Genomic DNA, 16,330 nt, shown 5'->3' on the forward strand with positions numbered 1-16,330 from the left:
TACTAAATATGAGAGAACCCAGGTATGTGACACACTTCAGTAGCATGAAAATAAAAGTGATTGGAGTGAATAATGTATAACACATTTGCTAAGTTATTTTCCCCTCTCATACTGCTTCCCTTTTCAGTATAAATTGCGGAAAGAGGAAATTCAACAAAACAGCAGTTTTTCAATTCAGAAATCCAAGACTTTGGAGTTTTAAAGCCAACGCTTTGAGGTCTCAAAACCTTGAGTTCTAGCATTTCAAAAGACCAAGTCTTAAAGACTTTAGTTTTGAACTATTTTACATACATAACTGTTTTTGGGGGAAAAAGAAAACTCACTAGTCTCATCCAGATGAAATGTCCCCCGGACCAAAAGGCAGGGACAGGAGATGGAAATGTTGGAAGGGCAGTAAACTTCAGAAATATGTAAGATGAGTGATTAAATTACTGCAATTATGAAACCACATTCCCCATTGATACTTTTGAAAGAATTTCTTTGAAAGTGAAATTAAACAGCAGGGGTGGTTATAAATTATAGCTGGAATAATCAAATTTTTAAAAATTAAATCTAATTTTGAAAGAACTAAGCCTCAAGTTTCAACTTGTAATTTTCTCTCACTGGTATTTCAAGAACTAGTGATATAAAAACTGCTGGAGTTGTAAAAAACCACCACTCTGTTGGAAGGATAAATACAGCTTTCAAATATGTAAGATTTGCAGTCATAGAGAAAATCAGACATTTCCATGGCAAGTGTCTGGTGAGTATTTAATCAATCTTTTGAGACCCTGGTTCAATTTCTGAGTCAGGAAGATCCGCAGTGATTTTGGAGTCCAAGAAAATAAAGTCTGTCACTGTTTCCATTGTTTCCCCATCTATTTGCCATGAAGTGATAGGACCAGATGCCATGATCTTTGTTTTTTGAATGTTGAGTTTTAAACCAGCTTTGTCACTCTCCTCTTTCACTTTTATCAAGAAGCTCTTTAGTTCCTCTTCACTTTCTGCCTACCCACTCCAGTATTCGTGGGCTTCCATTGTGGCTCAGCTGGTAAAGAATCCACCTGTAATGCAGGACACCTGGGTTCAATCCTTAGGTTGGGAAGATCCCCTGGAGAAGAGAAAGGCTACCCGCTCCAGTATTCTGGCCTGGAGAATTCCATGGACTATATAATCATGGTGTCGCAGAGTCGGATACAGCTGAGCGACTTTCACTTTCACTTTTCCTTAGCAAAGCTTGACCAGACAAGTAATAACAAAACTGTCACAGGAAGCACAAATTTCTCGCTCATGCTCAGTCAAAGAAAAAAAGATGCTCTATCTTCTCACTAACACAATTAAATGATTGTCTATATTTTATCGATTTCCTCTACTAGAAAATAAGTCTCTCCTTGATGGCTATCTTCCACTAATTATAATGCATGAACAAACATCAATTCTCATGCTGCAGCTACTAAAATATAATTGATGAAATTGACTGGTTCTTTCTTACAGAGTGGGGTTTAATGAATGAGAAGATGTGTGACTCCATTCCTGATTTCTTTCCAACATAAATGACCACGTGTTTGGAATCAAAGAATCTTCTGGAAATGAAGAGGCCTGGCACAAATGGCTGCAGATGTTGTTCCTATTCAGTCGCTCAGTCATGTGTCTTTGTGACCCCGTGAACTGTGGCATGCCAGGCTTCCCTGTCCTTCATTATCTCCTGGAGTTTGCTCAAACTCATGTCCATTGAGTCAGTGATGCCATCCTACAATCTCAACCTCTGTTGTCCCCATCTCCTCTTGTCCTCAACCTTTCCCAGTATCAGGGTCTTTCCCCACGAGTTGGTAGATGTGGAGACTTTCAAACTGATCATGAATAGATATTTTTATGGCCCCTAAAACTCCAACTTAAATCTTGGTAAATGGTGTCCTTCTTTCATTTCTTCTTTCACACACAATATATCGTAGTAGGGAAACTTTACATCTTTATTTTCCAGCCTCCTTTCCAATGCTTCTGTCATTGCCTTAGCTTAAGTCTTAATCTTTTCACTGGAATCACTACACCTGGAGGACATACCTCCCATTTGTTCCGTAACAATCATCTCCCATCCCCCATGAGATTCATCTATAGAAATTCAAATCTGGTAGTCCACAGACTATTCCATTCATTTGCGTAAAGTCATCTATGCCTCTCTATTCTCTACAGCATGAAATCTAGTCTTCTTAGAAAGGTATATAAGACACTCTCAATTTCAGCAACCCAATCCACAGTTTAGGGTTCCACAAAAGTGTGATGCTTATTATTCTCCAAACATACCTCTATGCCTTTGCCCTCATTCTCTCTGAAAGGATCATCTCTTAGAAGACTTCCACTCATTCCATAAACCATCACCTATCAATTATTTGTCACAAAATACTACACACTATGGTGTACCAAGCTCTGTGTTGGTGCCAGGGGTCCACAGCTAAATAAAATAGCTCAGCCTTCTAAGAATATATATCCTGATAAATATCCACAATAATAATACAGTGTTAAGTAAATAGTGTCATATTTGAGGACAGAGAAGGAATCAGGAAACATAAAGATAACATTTCCATGTTTCATGCAAAAAAAGAAGAGGCAAACAATAAGGATCAGGATAAGCAGGGGTAAAAAGGAAAGAGATCACTGTGTATTCAGAGAGTCATATGCAGTTAGTTTAGCTAGTGAGGAGTGTGTTCATGGGAATTATAGTTAAAGGGAGAAGGAGGCAAGATTATAATTAGCCATCTTGATCATCATAAGATGTTTCAGTTTTATTAACAAGGTAGTGAGAGCCATTAAAAGTTCCTCAGCCAGCAAGTGAAAGCCATCATTGTCACTGCAGTAATGTGAAAACAGATAGAAATGCAGTGAGGTCACTTAGGGGCCTATGTTGCGCTATCGTTGTTCAGTTGCTAAGTCGTGTCTGACTGTTTGAGAGCTCACGGACTATAGCATGCCAGGCTCTTCTATCCTCTGCTATCTCTGGGAATTTGCTCAAATTCAAATCCATTGAGTTGAATCTATCCACATCATCCTCTGCCACCCCCTTCTTCTTTTGCCTTCAGTCTTTCCCAGCATCAGGGCCTATAACCAAGGGGGCTATAACCAAGCTGAAAGGGAGAAGTACGAGAATAGGGAGAAAAAAAAGAAAAAAACACTTGCCAGTCAACATCAGAAAAACATTAGGAACCTAGAATTCACGGGTAAAGTAAAGACGTTAAGATAACTTTTAACTGTCTTCCATCAGGTGACTAATGAAAAGACTGTATTCTTTCCTGATGTAAGAAATAAAGGAAACGTATGGAGGGATAAATTGGGAGATTTGGATTGACATATACACACTACTATAAATAAAACAGATAATAAGATCCTACTCTATAGCACAGGGAACTCTACTCAATACTCTGTAATGGCCTATATGAGAAAAGAATCTAAAAAAGAGTGGATGCATATATATGTTTAACTGACTCACTTCTCTGTACAGCAGAAACTAACACAACATTGTAAATCAGCCATTTAAAAAAAAAAGTTTAAATTTAAAAAAAGAAATAAAGGAAAGGAAACATCACCTTCTCAGTGTCCCCCACTATATTAATAGTTGCCCTTATTTTGCTCAAGATTTTCATCTTCCCATGGCACATATAACTTTCTATTTGAGCATATAGCATACTTATTTGCAATGTTTTATTATTTCTTATCTGTCTTCCATACTCCAATAAAAAATTGAAGTAGGCAGGGATTATTGCTTTGCTTTGTTCACCAATGTAGCAATGGTAAAGGATATAGTACACTCAATGAGTAGTTACCAAATCAATGAATGAGGGAAAACTAATTAATAATTCATTCCATTCTGGACATATTCAGTTCAAGATTTTTTAAATCTCCAGAGAAAGTAATCAAGTAGAAGCCTATTTTACAAACTGAACATTTATAACATCATCTGGGGATTTGGCCAAAATGTAGATTTGGATTCAACAGTTTGGGAGGGGGCAAGTTCCAAGATTCTACATTTCAAAAAGGCATTGGATGACGCCCATGTTATAAGAACCATGAATACCATGGAAGTTTGCTGTTGGATATATGGGCCAAAATTGGTGGACTGGACGTGTGATGCCAGATTCACCATGTACAGAGGTGGTAAATGAAGTCATGAACATGAATAATATCTCTCAGGCAAATAATGCATAGTCAGAAGAAGCCAAAGGGACTCAAAAGTAGAAGCAAAAGAAAAAAAAAAAAACTTCAATGCTAAGAGTTATGAAAGCTAAAGAATGAAAAAAAATTAATTTAGAGAGATTCTCTTCAGTATAAAATGACGTTATGAAAAACAGATTAAAATACTAAAAATGTCTTCTGTATGTGGTGACCATAATTGTTTTAGACTGAGTCGTGTCCTTTGCCAAAATTTATATCTTGAAGCCTTAAACCCCAATATGACTGTATATGGAGACAGGGCATTTAAAGTAGTAATTAAACTTACCTAAGATACATAAGATGAGTGTGTCTTAATCCACCGACCAGTGTTCTAATCAGAGACACTACAGGTACATGAATTCAAAGGAAAGGACATGGGAGGACACAGCAAGAAGGTGGCAATTTGCAAACTGAGGAGAGAAGTCTCAGAAGAAACCACACCTGTCAACACCTTGATCTTAGGCTTCTAGCCTCCAGACCTGTCAGAAAATCCATTTCTGTCATTTAATCCAGCCAGCCTGTGTTCTTTCGTTATAGTTGTCTTAACAAACTAATAGTTAAAGCATTTGATAAAGAATAATAGACTTCACATTTGCTGTATGATGAGCACGAAAAAAAAGATGAGAAACTGGAATTGAGGAGTCCCAAAAAAGGAAAATCGATTTTTCTTTGGATTCATGCTTATTTGAATATGAAAATGGTTTTAGCATATTTGTGTGTGAAAGTTCAGTTCAATTCAGTCACTCAGTCATGTCCAACTCTTTGTGACCCCTTGAATCACAGCACACCAGGCCTCTCTGTCCATCACCAACTCCCGGAGTTCACTCAGACTCACGTCCATCAAGTCTGTGATGCCATCCAGACATCTCATCCTCTGTCATCCCCTTCTCCTCCTGACCCCAATCCCTCCTAGCATCAGAGTCTTTTCCAATGAGTCAACTCTTCACATGAGGTAGCCAAAGTACTGGAGTTTCAGATTTAGCATCATTCCTTCCAAAGAAATCCCAGGGCTGATCTCCTTTAGAATGCATTGGTTGGATCTCCTTGCAGTCCAAGGAACTCTCAAGAGTTTTCTCCAACACCACAGTTCAAAAGCATCAATTCTTCAGCGCTCAGCTTTCTTCACAGTCCAACTTTCATATCCATACATGACCACAGGAAAAACCATAGCCTTGACTAGATGCACCTTTGTTGGCAAAGTAATGTCTCTGCTTTTGAATATGCTGTCTAGGTTGGTCATAACGTTCCTTCCAAGGACTAAGCGTCTTTTAATTTCATGGCTGCAGTCACCATCTGCAGTGATTTTGGAGCCCAGAAAAATAAAGTCTCTCACTGTTTCCCCATCCATTTGCCATGAAGTGATGGGACCAGATGCCATGATCTTCATTTTCTGAATGTTCAGCTATAAGCCAACTTTTTCACTCTCCTCTTTCACTTTCATCAAGAGGCTTTTTAGTTCTTCTTCACTTTCTGCCATAAGGGTGGTGTCATCTGCATATCTGAGGTTATTGATATTTCTCCCGGCAATCTTGATTCCAGCTTGTGCTTCTTCCAGCCCAGAATTTCTCATGATGTACTCTGCATATAATTTAAATAAGCAGGGTGACAATATACAGTCTTGATGTACTCCTTTTCCTATTTGGAACCAGTCTATTGTTCCATGTCTAGTTTTAACTGTTGCTTCCTGACCTGCATATAGGTTTCTCAAGAGGCAGGTCAGGTGGTCTGGTATGCCCATCTCTTGAAGAATTTTCCACAGTTTATTGTGATCCATACAGTCAAAGGCTTTGGCATAGTCAATAAAGCAGAAATAGATGTTTTTCTGGAACTCTCATGCTTTTTCCATGATCCAGTGGATGTTGGCAATTTGATCTCTGGTTCCTCTTCCTTTTTTAAAACCAGCTGTTCTGAACATCTGGAAGTTCATGGTTCACATATTGCATAAGCCTGGCTTGGAGAATTTTGAGCATTACTTGACTAGTGTGTGAGATGAATGCAATTGTGTGGTAGTTTGAGCATTCTTTGACATTGCCTTTCTTTGGGATTGGAATGAAAACTGACCTTTTCAAGTCCTTTTGTGTGTGAAAAGGGAAGAAGATAAATTATGTTATCATTCATTTGTTCCAATTCTCTACCTTCTGGGCACCAAGGTTCTTTGGGGGTAGCTTTGGCTATCTGACTTCTAGACATATACACAGAAGCGGTGTTTTTCCCTCCTGGCTTAAGCTTTGTGGACCACTGTGGCTTTGCCAGTTTCTATTTCCCTTTTCTCTGATGACAGGCAATGCTTCAGATGGCAGCTGCTCTGCCACTCTGATGCTTAACGCCAGGGGCAAACACTCTTTGGCATTGCTCCTGCTGATCTGAAGTGGGCATATATGTATGTATGTGTGTGTGCTCCATTGTGTCTGACTCTTTGAGACCTTATATACGATAGCCTGTCAGGCTCCTCTATCCATGGAATTCTCTGGGTAAGATTACTGAAGTGAGTCTCTACTTCCTCCTCAGGGGATCTGACCCAGGGATCAAACCCATTTCTCCTGTATCTCCTGCATTGAGGGAACCCAAAGATTTGGAACAAAAACAATTTTTTTGCTTCTAAACCCAATGATGGGCTTCTTCCCAGAATGGCCTTCCCTCCTATTTCATTCCCCCAAACATCTACCCATCCTTCTGCTGCTAAGTCATTTCAGTCGTGTCCGACTCTGTGCGACCCCATAGACGGCAGCCCACCAGGCTTCCCCGTCCCTGGGATTCTCCAGGCAAGAACACTGGAGTGGGTGGCCATTTCCTTCTCCATCCTTCAGGATCCAGCTAATCCTCATCTCCTCTCTAAATCCTGGCCTGACCAGACTTTGAAGCTTTTATTGGTCCAGTGTGTTTCTCATGCCACAATTGGCACCTGTTCTATACCCCTGGTTATCTGGTATTACAATTCCTCTGTCTGTCTGCCTGCCTCTCTGATTAAAGGGTGTGTTCTCTAAAGACAAGAGCCATGTCTGCTTTATATCCCAAGGGTTTAGACTCCAGTTGGGTACCCCACAGGCAACCAACAAATTCTTGTTAAATTGGCCCAGATGCACTGTTAGTTTTTAACAACTTCCAGAATTAGTAGTTTCCATACTAAATACATTTTAAAAATATGATAATGATAGGGCTTCCCTGGTGGCTCATTGGTAAAGAATCTGCCTGCCAATGCAGGAGACAGGAGTTCCCTGGTCTGGGAAGATCCAACATACTGTGTAACTCCACAACTATTGAGCCTGTGCTCTAAAGCCCGGGAGCTGCAACTACTGAGCCTCAAGCTGTGGCTGCTGAAGCCCTCGCACCCTGAGCCCATGCTCAGGAACAAGAGAGGCCACTGCAATGAGAACCTGAGCATTGCAACTAGAGGGTAGCCCCTGCTCACCCAGCTAGAGAAAAGCCCAGGTAACAACAGAGACCCAACGCAGTCAAATAAACAAGCACATTTGTAAAAATGATAATGATAATTAAAAGTCCTTAGGGAGCATGGCTGACGGGAAAATGTGAATTAGGAGATCTGCTCCAAGATTGTGGAGAAAGATCAAAAGGACCTTTCTGGTGTGTTGAATTAGAAATTGGAAGAAATCCAGAGGGCAGGGCTACAAACTGTCCCAGATTCTTCCAAACAGGTTCAAGACAGAGTTTCCCTCGATATGTTTTTGTGTTAATCACTCAGTCATTTTAGGCTCTTTGGGACCCCGTGAATGGTAGCCCACCAGGCCCCTCTGTCCATAGCATTTCCCAGGCAAGAATACTGGAGTGGGTTGCCATTCCCTTCTCCAGGGCTCCCTCTATATACACATATACATATATAATGTGTGATGCCAAAATTAACATATAGGGATGCATTAATATTTAATCACACTGCTGTGTAAGATATCCATCAAAATTAATACATTATAGATATGCTATATTATAAAAACAAGTGTTAGAAAAAGACTTAGAGACTATTTGATCCAGTAGTGTCCTGCCCTAAATGCACTTTATCATCACCAAGGAAGTACAAACTACACCTCAATTTCTCCCTCAGACATTCAGGTTTTGTGTTTGGGATAGGACCCTGGCATCTGGGTTTGTCTAAAAGCTTTCTATGGGATCCTAATGTGTAGTCTCTTACTTTATAACTAAGGAAATTGAAAACCAAAGTGAAAGGACTTATGAAAAGTGATGAAATTAGTTATTTGCTAAGTTAGTTATTTTAGTTCAGTTCAGTTCAGTCACTCAGTCATGTTCCACTCTTTGCATCCCTATGAATCGCAAAACGCCAGGCCTCCCTGTCCATCACCAACGCCCAGAGTCCACCTAAACCCATGTCCATTGAGTCAGTGATGCCATCCAAACATCTCATCCTCTGTAGTCCCCTTCTGCTCCTGCCCTCAGTCTTTCCCAGCATCAGATCTTTACAAATGAGTCAGCTCTTCTCATCAGGTGGCCAAAGTATTGGAGTGTCAGCTTCAACATCGGTCCTTCCAATGAACACCCAGGACTGATCTCCTGTAGAATGGACTGGTTGGATCTCCGTGCAGTCCAAGGGACTCTAAAGAGTCGTCTCCAACACCACAGTTCAAAAGCATCAATTCTTCGGTGCTCACCTTTCTTTACAGTCCAACTCACACATCCATACATGACCACTGGAGAAACCACAGCCTTGAACTAGACAGACCTTTGCTGGCAAAGTAATGTCTCTGCTTTTGAATATGCTGTCTAGGTTGGGCATAACTTTCCTTCCAAGGAGTAAGCATCTTTTAATTTCATGGCTGCAATCACTATCTGCAGTGATTTTGGAGCCCAGAAAAATAAAGTCTCTCACTGTTTCCAGTTTCCCCATCTATTTGCCATGAAGTGGTGGGACCAGATGCCATGATCTTCATTTTCTGAATGTTCAGCTTTAAGCCAACTTTTTCACTCTCCTCTTTCACTTTCATCAAGAGGCTCTTTAGTTCCTCTTCACTTTCTGCCATAAGGGTGGTGTCATCTGCATATCTGAGGTTATTGATATTTCTCCCGGCAATCTTGATTCCAGCTTGTGCTTCTTCCAGCTCAGCATTTCTCATGATGTACTCTGCATGTAAGTTCAATAAGCAGGGTGACAATATACAGCCTTGACACACTCCTTTTCCTATTTGGAATTAGTCTGTTGCTCCAAGTTCAGTTCTAACTGCTGCTTCCTGACCTGCATATAGGTTTCTCAAGAGGCAGGTCAGGTGGTCTGGTATTCCCATCTCTTGAAGAATTTTTCACATTTGTTGTGATCCACACAGTCAAAGGCTTTGGCATAGTCAATAAAGCAGAAATAGATGTTTTTCTGGAACTCTCTTGCTTTTTTCATGATCCAGCGGATGTTGGCAATTTGATCTCTGGTTCCTCTGCCTTTTCTAAAACCAGCTTGAACATCTGGAAGTTCACAGTTCATGTATTGCTGAAGCCTGGCTTGGAGAATTTTAAGCAGTACTTTACCAGCATGTGAGATGAGTGCAATTGTGTGGTAGTTTGAGCATTCTTTGGCATTGCCTTTCTTTGAGATTGGAATGAAAATTGACCTTTTCCAGTCCTGTGGCCACTGCTGAGTTTTCCAAATTTGCTGGCATATTGAGTGCAGCACTTTCACAGCATCATCTTTCAGGATTTGAAATAGCTCAACTTGAATTCCACCTCCTCCACTAGCTTTGTTCGCAGTGGTGCTTCCTAAGGCCCACTTGACTTCACATTCCAGGATGTCTGGCTCTAGGTGAGTGATCACACCATTGTGATTATCTGGGTCATGAAGATCTTTTTTGTACAGTTCTGTTGTGTATTCTTGCCACCTCTCCTTAATATCTTCTGCTTTTGTTAGGTCCCTACCATTTCTGTCCTTTATTGAGTCAGGCATTTAGTCAACACAGACCTCAAGACTATTTTCATTAATTAATTAATAAAAATGCCATCACTTTGCAATGTAGGGCAGATATGGGATGTTTGACAAATCAAAGTTGAATGACTTTGTAGAAAAGAATATTTCCCTCTATTTTTAAAATTTTACAGAAACCATCTTGCTTTTTACAGAGCACACTTTAGGTGTAGACTGGTAGACTAGAAAATAGATACATCACTTCTTCCTGCCAAAATCTGGATTTAGAAAGCAACATATTTACACAGGATTTATCTATATCTCTTTACCAATTTGAAATATATGGTAGGTTGTGGAGTAAATTCTGATCACTAACTAATGAACAGCTTTGCACCCTGTGCTAGCACAGGAAAGAGGGAAAAAGCTGGAGCACAATTGTTCCTTCATAGCTTCCAGCCTTGTTTGCCCTGAGCTGACTGGAGGCAACAGGAACATGGGCCAGCATAGTTAGCACTTCCTTGCTTCCTGTGCCCTGGAGGCCAATAGTGCCAGAAAGGTCTCCTGATCCATCACATGGGGAAAAAAAATATGAAAGGAAATAGAATTCACCCTGAAGTTGTCATGTCTAGTTTGGTTGACACAGGGATGTCCAGATACTACTCTAAAACTAAGTGACAAACTAAGTGACACTTCCAACTGTCTTTACCATCATCATTCAACTTTAATCATTTTTGAGCCACAAGGGAAGTCCAAGAATATTGGAGTGGGTAGCTTTTCCCTTCTCCAGAGGATCTTCCCGACCCAGGTTTCAAGCTGGGGTCTCCTGCATTGCAGGTGGATTCTTTACCAACTAAGCTGTCAGGGAAGCCCTTAATGACAAAAGTAACAGATATTTTGGTGAGCGGTAAAATAATTAAAAGGCACATGAAGAATAAATTCATAGCTGTCCCTCTGAAGTATTTCCATCATGCCTCCTGAGGTAAGTAATGACAACATCCCAGGGTGCTTTCTTCAGCTTCCTCTATGTACACCCTAACACATAACAAAAAACAGACATATTAAGATAGAGATGGTTTCATTTTATAAAACTAGGACCAAGCTATACACTTAAATGCAACTGACTTTTCTTGCTTGACAATATTTCATGAACGCTTTTCAGGTTAATAAATCTAGATCTTACTTATTTTTATACAGCTATATACTATTCCAAACTCTGGATACAACAATGCAGGTATAATTTATCAAAATATCCCACTAAGCCAACTTTTACTTCTTAATTTATAAGACTGACATGTTCCTCATATGTAGTATTTGAAGAGTGTTAACCACACATTTCAAACTTTGCTGATATTTCAGGGAGCTGTTTTCACTTAAGCATATGGCTCCAATCTACATTTGATTTTGCATTTTGTTTCATGAGACATTGCTGGAAACAGAGCTATGTTCAAAGGGCATACCTCTAATCTTAGGTCTTCTCCTAGTGGGCATTTGTTTCCACTTTAAAATGTTTATCAGCTGTCACATAGAGCACTTCCTCGCTCTTTTTCCCTTGAACACAATATAAAAGAGACTATTTCTTATTTTGAGCAAAGCTAATTATCTGAAAAAGTGTTGGAGAAGAATCTGATTTTTGAGTGGAACTTTTGTCTGCGGAATGTTTCAGAACACACGTTTCTGTAGTTAATGACATATATCGATTTTTTTAGCCCTCACATCAGTCCACACATTAATACAGAACCCAAATTAAAAGCAGTACCTCGCACACTGTTTGAAAATATCTGTAGAACAAAGGTCAAATGTGCAGTTTGCTAGTTAATGACCTGAGGCAAAGTTAAGGTTAATGTGGCACTAATGAACAGTCTCAAACCTGTGGACGGGTTTGACCACGGTTGTCAAACAGGAGATATTTAAAGTGTCAGTCTCCTGTCCTGCAGAGGAAATACATAATCACATGTTTCTAGATAAGGACTATTTTCTTTAGCAATTCTGTATTTCATCATTTGACTTAATTCTCAACAAAGTCATGCTATTTGACAAAATATTTGCATAGATCTTGAGAAGAGATTTCTAAAGAATTCTTTAGATTTCTGTTCTATGGCAATAAGGGGTATTGTTGTAAAGACTTGAAAATAATTAAATACATGGAGGAAGATTGGCTATCAGGATACTAAGTTTGTTGGCCCCTTTTTACACAGGCTTTATTCATGATGCCGGCAGAGAGGTGGGAAGAGGGTGAATGCAACACAAAGAAACACAGCAATAAATGGCACCAGCACATTTTATCACAAATGGAAATGTTTCAAGCACATTGCATTCATATTTGATTTTAAAAGAAAATACTATCTTTTCTAAACTAGTAACTATCATAAAGTCTGCTCTCTGAACCACACCTGAACCCGCTGCTCATGATGAAAGCTGAGACCTCAGAACTGGCACCATTCTCCAAGAGGAGAGTCTCTTCTGACTAAAAATGATTCCAGGTTTCTCCCTCCTGATTGGAAATCTTCTTGTTCACGAGACAGGATTTCCCTACCTCTCAAAAGGGCTGAAGGGGTTGAACTAGGTGGGTAGGCTGGGGGCTACCAGAGAAAATGATGGGAAAGAGCACTGGAAACACGCAACACACCGACGTCCTTCCATCTTCTCTGCAGAGGATTCTTTTCTGACAAGTGCTGTCTGTTTAAGGCTCCCTAGCGGCGGTTTTATGCTGGCCCTGAGCTGGACAATGATAGCCACCTATACAATTGATATGGACATGTCTATTCTCATTTTTCCATATTCCTCAAATCCAACATGTTACCATTTAATGTCCCAGTAAAAAGCATCCTTTCTGAAAGCATCCTCCTCTAAAAAGAGTGATTTAAACCTGATGTCAAAACTAGGTTTGCAAAACAAGCTCTCATCTCATTTTCCCATGTCATAAAAATGCACCTCAGAGAGCACTGACTCTGTTCTCCATTAAAAAAGAACTTTAAACAAAGACCTTAACTCATTTGTAAAAATAAACACAGGGCCAAACATCCAATATTTAAACAAATTGGAGAATATAAAACTGAGCATCTGTCCCAAAGGAGATATAATATAATTTCTCCTATCTCATAACTTTGTGTTCATTTTAATAAAAATATGCCATCATTTATTCACTCAACTAGTTGAAAGAAGCATGCTATTAATTTCACATTAGGAATAAAAAAATCTAGGACTTGACTGAGTCAAGACCAATGAGAAGGTTTAGCCAAACAGAATATTTACAAATCCAATGACTCTAATACAGGTCATTTATACAAAGAAACACTATAACTCCATTTTGAGATTCAGGATTTTATGTCGAAACTTGAATCTTACTTTCTTTTCCAGTAGGATATTTCCTGTGCTTGCTAACATTTTAACAATAAACTCCATAACTTAGGGGCCAAAAAAAGAAAAAAACATTCTGGACAATACTTTCCTCTCTCAGCATCAGAACATTAAAATTACTTTCACTTTAATAGTCTACCAATAATTTGGCTTCTTCCTATTTCTTTTCTTTCCTTTTTTATTTAATGACTTAAATCAGATATCCCTGGTTACCACCATCCACAAATTTGTCTGAGAGTTAATATATGCCTTGTACAAATTATTCTCACTTGCATTTTTACTTACAGATACCTCTCAGTGCAAATACTTGTGGTTCCTGGATTTTGATATAAAAATGGGCTTTAAGATCAGGAAATCTACAGTTAACAAGGCTCAAAGAAAATAAATTATTTTAGTCTTCAATTTTATTCCTACTATTCTAGTAATTCTCATTTTGGAAAAAAATAATTTTGAATATCACATGTAACCCAGATATTATTGTATTTCCAACTTCTGAAAGTCAGCACAGAATACTGAATAATGTATAATCACATTTACCCAATTATGACATCTAAAATACTGTGCATATGATCAGAGTCAAAGTAATACATCCTTCCATTATGATTATTCACATATATCTTTGTTTACATTTAGCTTACATTGCAAAATGTAGGCAAAACAAATACAAGAAAATATTATAAATCCTTTGGATTCACTCAATTTGCAGGTCGCCAAAGTTGCAGTGTTCCATGTCTAACAAGATTCTTACTGAAGGAGAGTCAAACTAACACAGACAAAAGAGTGTCTTAAACTGTTAATCTTCAAAAGTCGTCAACCAGAATAAATCATATTATTTGGAAGAAAATTTGATCTGCAAGTCTGTAAGTCTATGAATATAGGCTTAAACAGAAAGAAACATCCCAGAACTACCTTCAAGCTTTCATCAGTTGCACCTTTAAACAAAATATTTCACATATGATTCTGGAGACCATGGAGTTTCTGGAAACGGTTGAGATAAACGTGTGTCTTGGAGTGAAGATGAGAAAAATTGAAAAAAAGCAAAGCTTCCATTAAATGATAAAGTTCACTCTATAAATACATTTCTTCTATTTTGAGCACTACTATGTAAAAATTGGTAGCTTTATTAATCCTATTCAACATGCAACTGGATAAAAATAAGACTACCTCTCAGGTCTACCTACTCTCCATTTTCCCCTCTTATCTGTATGCATGATTTGGACACTTTAAATGCTGATGATAGATTTAAACCAAGAGAAAGAAAGAGCTCAGTACTCCTGCTGTAGATGGAGCACTCATAGGACAACTAATTTTGCTACTTTAGTAAAAGAAAGAAGCATCGCATTATCCTGATGTATGCCCCATAGATTCTGCTAAAAATTCTGAAATATCTTTTATGCACTCCTATAAAAATCACAATTTCAATACAACACAAATTTAATTCCTCCTCACCTCTTAAAAAGTTGGAGTGAAAAAATGGAAGCTGAATTTGGGGTTCTTTTTAACTCCAGATGTTCACAGACTTTCCAAAGGAAAATGGATAAAATATTCACCTTTTGTGAAAAGGAAGGAAGTTGCTTTCAGGTATATTAGATAAGGAAAATTTCATTGACAATTTGGTTTTCTTGGTGGGGGAATAATTTGAGCCACATAAATGAGATAACCCTACAGTCATTATTATAAAACACTACCGAAAAGCCTCTAAGCTCATCTGGCAAAGCTGTTATTTGTGGGAAATAGAAGGGTTTTGGAGAACCAGTTAGAAAAGCATCCAACTTAAAGGTCATTTTTCCTGTAGCTGAGAAATATATTTTATTATTCTTTTTGTAGTGAGAAATTTGGAGAGATTTATTTCTACTCACATTAACTTAAATTTGACAGTCTCAGTAATGCAGATGTCACAGATTAACTTGAGGCCTAAAGCATTATGGACTATGGATGTAAATAACTTGAAGAATTTAGAATAAATCTCATGTTCCCTGATAGCCTATAGCTATGAGAGTTCTAACTGCAGACACTGATAACCACATAAGTTTGCCTCCTGTAATTTTCAATAATTGTCACCATCAAAACAAAAAGTGAGCAGCATCCATTGGATACCAAACCTCTAAGACCATCACAATTTCAATTTCTAGTTTATAGCAAGCAGTTGGAGCCATCTCTCCTTTCAGCACATATATTGTTGACAGTTACGTATCCTATAGTTTGGAAATAGTTTCCGATATTTCATGAAATGGTCATTAATTTATCCATGAACATCTAAAATGTAGAGCAAACCCAGTTTGAAATCATTATTTTTAATACTCAGCTTAACTGGAGCAATTTGCTTTTCAGTGCGGCAAAATTTTACATGTATTCGTTTATGAACTTTCTTGTTCTGAGAGATTTTATCAGGTTCTCAGTGGAACACATGACCCACAAAAGGTTAAGCACCACTAGCCTAAACTTCTGCCACATGCTTGCTCTGCCTTCTGGCATTCCTTCTTCCTGTGTGCCTGGGCTTTGACCCCAGGGGTCCTGCTCTCCATTACTCACACAGGGCTTGACGCTGGCCTGCCTTGTGCTCCTGTTTTTTCAGCCCTGCTCTGGCCTGGCCTCTCGCCCCTCATCTGAAGGCATGCCTTGACCTGCCCTGCTCTGGGTGCCCTCACTGACACTACTCACTAAGCGCTGTTTTAAATTAAACAGCAATGTTCTCATAGAAGGGAACATGACCTTTATTTTAGTAAATTAAACTTACAGGTAATAAATATCCATGGCACCTCAAAGAAGCACTGACTTCCTTTTAGGAAATAGATTGGAAATTGTTTTCTCCAGTCCTACAAATGCTAATAATTTTTTTCTCAAAGAGCTGACTTTTTCCTGAACTGTGGATACTTTCATCCACTGATTATGTGTATAGACAATTCATTAAGCTCAGAGTGTCAATAATGACTTACTCAT

General features: G+C 38.8%; 1 protein-coding gene across 2 annotated transcripts in view; it reads right to left on the minus strand.

Annotated features, from left to right (window-relative positions):
- Positions 1-16,330, minus strand: part of GPC5 (glypican 5) — a 1,608,220-nt gene that overhangs the window by 1,208,524 nt on the left and 383,366 nt on the right. The gene's annotated exons all lie outside the window — the stretch shown is intronic.

Source organism: Capra hircus, chromosome 12 (genome assembly GCF_001704415.2).
Source record: "Capra hircus breed San Clemente chromosome 12, ASM170441v1, whole genome shotgun sequence".
NCBI classification, from domain to species: Eukaryota; Metazoa; Chordata; class Mammalia; order Artiodactyla; family Bovidae; genus Capra; species Capra hircus.